Below are 6,846 nucleotides of genomic sequence, written 5' to 3'. Positions count from 1 at the left end.
ATGATACAAGGGATGAAGATTCAGAACACACTGCAGAGGAATTATACAGAAAAAAGCTGAGCATTCAAAAATGCCCAGTGTGAAGAAGGCAGACTGGCGTTTAAACGCCAGCCAGGGTACCTGGTTGGGCGTTTAACGCCCAAAAAGTAGCATTTTGGGCGTTAAACGCCAGAATGTATACCATTCTGGGCGTTTAACGCCAGGATGGTGCTAGGGGGAAGATTTTGTTTCAAATCAATTTTTTCAAGTTTCCAAAATCAAATCTTTTTCAAATCAATTCTTTTCAATCAAATGTTTTCAAAATCAATTTCTTTCCTTTTTCAAAGATACTTATAACAATTAATGATTTGATTGAACATCTCAAATTTGTTGCCTTTTTGTTGAGAAAGGTTTTATGTTTGAATCATATTTTCTTGTAGGCAAGTCAGTTTTCAAAATCATATCTTTTCAAATTGTTTTCAAATCATCTTTTAAAATGGTTTTCAAATCATATCTTCTCAATCACATCTTTTTAAAACCATAACTTTTCAATCAAATCTTTTAACCACATCTTTTTCAAAATAGTTCAATCAAATCTCTTTGACTTCTAATTTTAAAATCTTTTTCAACAATCACTTGATTTCTTTTCCACTTTCAATTTTCGAAAATTATCAAATCTTTTAATTGAATTTTCGAAAATTCTCTTCCCTCCTTCCCACATCCTTTATTTATGGAGTACTACTCCTTCTTAATGCACAATTCGAACCTATCTAATTAAAGTTTGAATTCTTCTCTTCTTCTTTTCTATTTCTCTTTTCCTCTGACACTTCAAGGAATCCCTATACTGTGACATAGAGGATTCCACATTTTCTTTTCTCTCTCTTTCATATGAGCAGGAGCGAGAGACAAAGGCATTCTTGTTGAAGCTGATCCTGAACCCGAAAGGACCTTGAAGAGAAAGCTAAGAGAAGCCAAGGCACAACTCTCTTAGAGGACCTGACCGAATTCTTCAAAGAAGAAGAACCCATGGCAGCCGAAAACAAAACAATGCCAACAATGCAAGGAAGGTGCTGGGTGACTTTACTGCACTACTCCTGATTTCTATGGGAGAAGCATCTCTATCCCTGCCATTGGAGCAAACAACTTGAGCTTAAGCCTCAATTAGTTTCTCTAATGCAACAGAATTGCAAGTTCCATGGACTTCCAATGGAAGATCCTCATCAGTTTTTAGCTGAATTCTGCAAATCTGTGACACAGTCAAGACTAATGGGGTTAACCCTGAGGTCTATAGACTGATGCTTTCCTTTTGCTGTAAGAGACAGAGCTGAATATGGTTGGATTCTCAACCTAAAGAAAGCCTGGACTCTTGGGAAAAGCTAGTCAATGCCTTCTTGGCAAAGTTCTTTCCACCACAAAGATGGAGTAAGCTTAGAGTGGAAGTCCAAACCTTCAGACAGAAGGATGGAGAATCCCTCTATGAAGCTTGGGAAAGATACAAACAATTAATCAGAAGATGTCCTTCAGACATGCTTTCTGAATGGAGCATCATAGGAATTTTCTATGATGGTCTCTCTGAACTATCTAAGATGTCCTTGGATAGCTCTGCTGGAGGATCTCTTCATCTGAAGAAGACGCCTGCAGAAGCTCAAGAATTGATTGAAATGGTTGCAAATAACCAATTCATGTACACTTCTGAAAGGAATCCTGTGAACAATGGACTAGTCAGAAGAAAGGAGTCTTGAGATTGACACTCTGAATGCCATATGGCTCAGAACAAGATATTCAACAAGTCAATTGATTTCTCAAAGTCTGTCTGGAATGCAAAATGCACCTGGCAGTACTAAGGAAGCTTCATCTGAGGAAGAAGCTATGATCCTGAGAACCCTTCCATGGAAGAGGGAATTACCTAGGAGAACCCTATGGAAATACCTACAATCTTCATGGAGAATCACCCAAATCTCTCATGGAAGAATCAAGAGAGACCTCAACAAGGTTTCAATAACATAATGGTGGAAGAAACAGGTTAGCAATGGCAAGCCTTTTCCATCATCTCCTCAGCAACAGACAGAGAGTTCTAAGCAGAATACTTCTGACTTAGCAACAATGGTCTCTGATCTAATAAAGACCACTCAAAGTTTCATGATTGAAACAAGGTCCTCCATCAGAAATTTGGAAGGACAGTTGGTCAGTGAGCAAGAAAGTTACTGAACTCCCTCCTAGTACTCCCAAGTAATACAGAAGAAAATCCAAAAGAGAGAGTGCAAAGCCATAACCATGGCGAATTCTGGGAGGAAAGAGGAGGGGACGCCACTGAGGAAGACCTCAATGGGCGTGCACCAATCTCCTCTGAGTTCCTCAATGAGGAACCTTGGGAATTGAGGCTCAAAATGAGACCATAGAGATTCCATTGGACTTACTTCTGCCATTCATGAGCTCTGATGAGTATTCTTCCTCTGAAGAGGATGAGTATGTTACTGAAGAGCAAGTTGCTAAATACCTTGGAGCAATCATGAAACTGAATGACAAGTTATTTGGAAATGAGACTTGGGAGGATGAACCACCATTGTCACCAAAGAACTGGATGACTTGTTAGGCAGAAATTGCCTCAAAAGAGGCAGGATCTGGGAAGTTTTCTATACCTTGTACCATAGGCACCATGACCTTCAAGAAGGCCTTGTGTGACTTAGGGTCAAGTGTAAACCTCATGCCCCTCTCTGTAATGGAGAAATTAGGATCTTTGAGGTGCAGCTGCAAGAATCTCATTAGAGATGGCAGACAATTCAAGAAAACAAGCTCATGGACTTGTAGAGAATGTTTTGGTGAAGATGAAGACCATTACATCCCTACTGACTCATAGTCCTAGAGACTGGGAAGGCATGGATGAATCCATCATCCTTGGCAGACCCTTCCTAGCCACAGCAAAGGCGTGATTGATGTTGACAGAGGAGAGTTAACATTCAAGGAATGAAAAATCCTTGTGTTTAAGGCCTAAGGACATCCCTCTGTCATCATGGAGAGGAAGCATGAAGAGCTTCTCTCAAAACAAAGCCAAACAGAGCCCCCACAGTCAAACTCTAAGTTTGGTGTTGGGAGGCTACAACCAAACTCTAAGTTTGGTGTTGAAACCCCACATTCAAACTCTAAGTTTGGTGTTGGGAGGGTTCACACGGTTCTGAGCATTTCTGAGGCTCCATGAGAGTCCTCTGTCAAGCTAATGACATTAAAGAAGCGCTGTTGGGAGGCAACCCAATGTTTATAATTAATTATTTCTTTTGTTATTTTATCTTTTTTTGTAGGTTGATGATCATAAGAAGTCACAAAACAATGAAAAAAGCAAAAACAGAATGAAAAACAGGAAGAAAAACAGCACCCTGGAGGAGAAGAAGCTGGCGTTCAAACGCCAGTAATGCTAGTTGTTGGGCGTTTAACGCCCAGTCTGGCACCCTTCTGGGCGTTAACGCCAGAAAGGGGCACCAGACTGGCGTTAAACGCCAGTAAAGGGCAAGAACGGCGTTAAACGCCAGGAATGGGCACCAGCCCGGCGTTTAACGCCAGAAATGGCTCAAAACGTGATTTTGAGCAACATTTGGTGCAGGGATGACTTTCCTTGACACTACAGGATCTGTGGACCCCACAGGACCCTACCATCACTCTCTCTCTTTCCCCCATTCACCAATCACCTCAACACCTCTTCCCCAAAAACCCTTCACCTATCAAATCCCATCTTTCTCTTCACCATTCACATCCATCCTTCATAAATCCCCACCAACCTCACCCTTCAAATTCAAACCACTTTCCCTCCCAAACCCACCCATAATGGCCGAACCTTGCCCCCTCTCTCCTAAAATACCCTTCTTCAACTCTTCAATTTCACACAACCTAAACACCACTTCTCCCCCTCTTTGGCCGAAACCACTACCATCTCCTTCTTCCTCATTTCTTCTTCTTCTACTCTTTCTTCTTCTTTTGCTCGAGGACGAGCAACATTTTAAGTTTGGTGTGGTAAAAGCGTTGCTTTTTCGTTTTTCCATAACCATTTATGGCATCCAAGGCCGGAGAAACCTCTAAAAAGAGGAAAGGGAAGGCAAAAGCTTCCACCTCCGAGTCATGGGAGATGGATAGATTCCTCTCAAGGGTGCATCAAGACCACTTCTACGAAGTTGTGGCCTTGAAGAAGGTGATCCCCAGTCCCCTTTTCACTCAAAAAGGGTGAATATCCGGAGATCCGCCATGAGATCCGAAGAAGAGGTTGGGAAGTTCTTACCAACCCCATTCAACAAGTCGGAATCTTGATGGTTCAAGAGTTCTATGCCAATGCATGGATCACAAAGAACCATGACCAAAGTGTGAACCCGAATCCAAAGAATTATCTCACTATGGTTCGGGGGGAAATACTTGGATTTTAGTCCGGAGAGTGTGAGGGTGGCGTTCAACTTGCCTATGATGCAAGGAGATGAGTATCCTTACACTAGAAGGGTCAACTTTGATCAAAGGTTGGACCAAGTCCTCACAACCATATGTGAAGAGGGCGCACAATGGAAGCAAGATTCAAGAGGGAAAGCCGGTCCATTGAGAAGGCATGACCTCAAGCCCGTGGCTAGAGGATGGTTAGAGTTCATACAACGCTCAATCATCCCCACTAGCAACGGTCCGAAGTTACCATAGACCGGGCCATCATGATCCATAGTATCATGATTGGAGAAGAAATAGAGGTTCATGAGGTTATAGCCCAAGAACTCTATAAGGTGGCGGACAAGACCTCCACCTTGGCAAGGTTAGCCTTTCCTCATCTCATTTGTCACCTCTGTTATTCAGTTGGAGTTGACATAGAGGGAGACATTCCCATTGATGAGGACAAGCCCATCACCAAGAAAGGATGGAGTACACAAGAGATCTCACTCATCATGAGATCCCTGAGATCCTCAAGGGATGAATTTTCCTCCACAAAACTATTGGGAGCAACTAAACACCTCCCTAGGAGAACTAAGTTCCAACATGGGACAACTGAGGGTGGAGCATCAAGAACACTCCATCATCCTTCATGAAATTAGAGAAGACCAAAGAATCATGAGGGAGGAGCAACAAAGACAAGGAAGAGACATTGAGGAGCTCAAACACTCCATAGGATCTTCAAGAGGAAGAAAGAGCCGCCATCACTAAGGTGGACCCGTCTTTGATTCCTGTTATTTGTTCTTCTGTTTTCGAATTTTAATGCTTATGTTTATCCATGTTTGTGTCTTATGATCATTAGTATCTTAGTGTCTATGCCTTAAAGTTAGAATGTCCTATGAATCCATCACCTCTCTAATAAAAACGGCTTAATTGAAAAGGAAAGAATTGCATGAATTTGAATTTTATAATAGTTAATATTTTGATGTGGTGGCAATATTTTTGTTCTCTGAATGTATGCTTAAACAGTGCATATGTCTTTGAATTGTGGTTCATGAATGTTGGCTCTTGAAAGAATGATGAAAAAGGAGACATGTTACTGAGGATCTGAAAAAATCAAAATGATTTGAAGCAAGAAAAAGCATTGCAAAACGAAAAAAAAAGCAAATGAAAAAAAAAACCGAAAGAAAAAAAAAAGAAAGAGAAAAAGAAAGAAAAAGAAAGAATAAAGTTGTGATCCAAGGCAAATAAGAGTGTGCTTAAGAACCCTGGACACCTCTAATTGGGGACTTTAGCAAAGCTGAGTCACAATCTAAAAAGGTTCACCCAATTATGTGTCTGTGGCATGTATGTATCCGGTGGTAATACTGGAAGACAGAGTGCTTTGGGCCACAGCCAAGACTCAATAAATAGCTATGTTCAAGAATCATCATACTTTACTAGGAGAATCACTAACACTATCTGGATTCTGAGTTCCTAAAGAAGCCAATCATCTGAATTACAAGGGATAGAGTGAGATGCCAAACTGTTCAGAGGCAAAAGTAAAAGCCCCGCTCATCTAATTAATACTGATTCACAGATGTTTTGAAATTCATTGCATATTCGCTTCTTTTATCTATTTGATTTTCAGTTGCTTGAGGACAAGCAACAATTTAAGTTTGGTGTTGTGATGAGCGGATAATTGTATACTTTTTGGCATGTTTTTAGTATGTTTTAGTATGATCTAGTTAGTTTTTAGTATATTTTTATTAGTTTTTAGTTAAAATTCACTTTTCTAGACTTCACTATGAGTTTGTGTGTTTTTCTGTGATTTCAGGTATTTTCTGGCTGAAATTGAGGGACCTGAGCAAAAATCTGATTCTGAGACTCAAAAGGACTGCAGATGCTGTTGGATTCTGACCTCCCTGCACTCGAAGTGGATTTCTGGAGCTACAGAAGCCCAATTGGCGCGCTCTCAACGGCATTGGAAAGTAGACATCCTGGGCTTTCCAGCAATATATAATAGTCCATACTTTGCCCAAGATTTGATGGCCCAAACCGGCGTTCAAAGTCACCTCAAGAAATCCCAGCTTTAAACGCTGGAACTGGCACCCAAATGGGAGTTAAACGCCCAAACTGGCACCAAAGCTGGCGTTTAACTCCAAGAAGAGTCTCTACACGAAATTGCTCATTGCTCAGCCCAAGCACACACCAAGTGGGCCCGGAAGAGGATTCTTTTGTCATTTACTCATTTTGTACACCCTAGGCTACTAGTTTTATAAGTAGGACCTTTTACTATTGTATAAAAAATCTTTTGATCACTTTTAGATCTCTAGATCATCTTTGGACATTTAGTTCTTAGATCATTGGGAGGCTGGCCATTCGGCCATGCCTAGACCTTATGCTTATGTATTTCAACGGTGGAGTTTCTACACACCATAGATTAAGGTGTGGAGCTCTGCTGTACCTCGAGATTAATGCAATTACTATTGTTTTGCA

The 6,846-nt window shown here is 41.0% G+C and overlaps 1 non-coding gene across 1 annotated transcript; it reads right to left on the bottom strand.

Annotated features, from left to right (window-relative positions):
• Positions 1 to 1,403: 1,403 nt before the first annotated feature.
• On the bottom strand, positions 1,404 to 1,511 carry LOC130938256 (small nucleolar RNA R71). Its single transcript, XR_009069428.1, has one exon. It is a non-coding gene; the product is annotated as a small nucleolar RNA R71 (small nucleolar RNA).
• Positions 1,512 to 6,846: the final 5,335 nt, after the last annotated feature.

The sequence above is a fragment of the Arachis stenosperma genome, chromosome 6 (assembly GCF_014773155.1).
Source record: "Arachis stenosperma cultivar V10309 chromosome 6, arast.V10309.gnm1.PFL2, whole genome shotgun sequence".
NCBI classification, from domain to species: domain Eukaryota; kingdom Viridiplantae; phylum Streptophyta; class Magnoliopsida; order Fabales; family Fabaceae; genus Arachis; species Arachis stenosperma.
The sequence above is the reverse complement of the archived record's forward strand: the minus strand, read 5'-3'. Positions and strand labels throughout refer to the sequence as shown.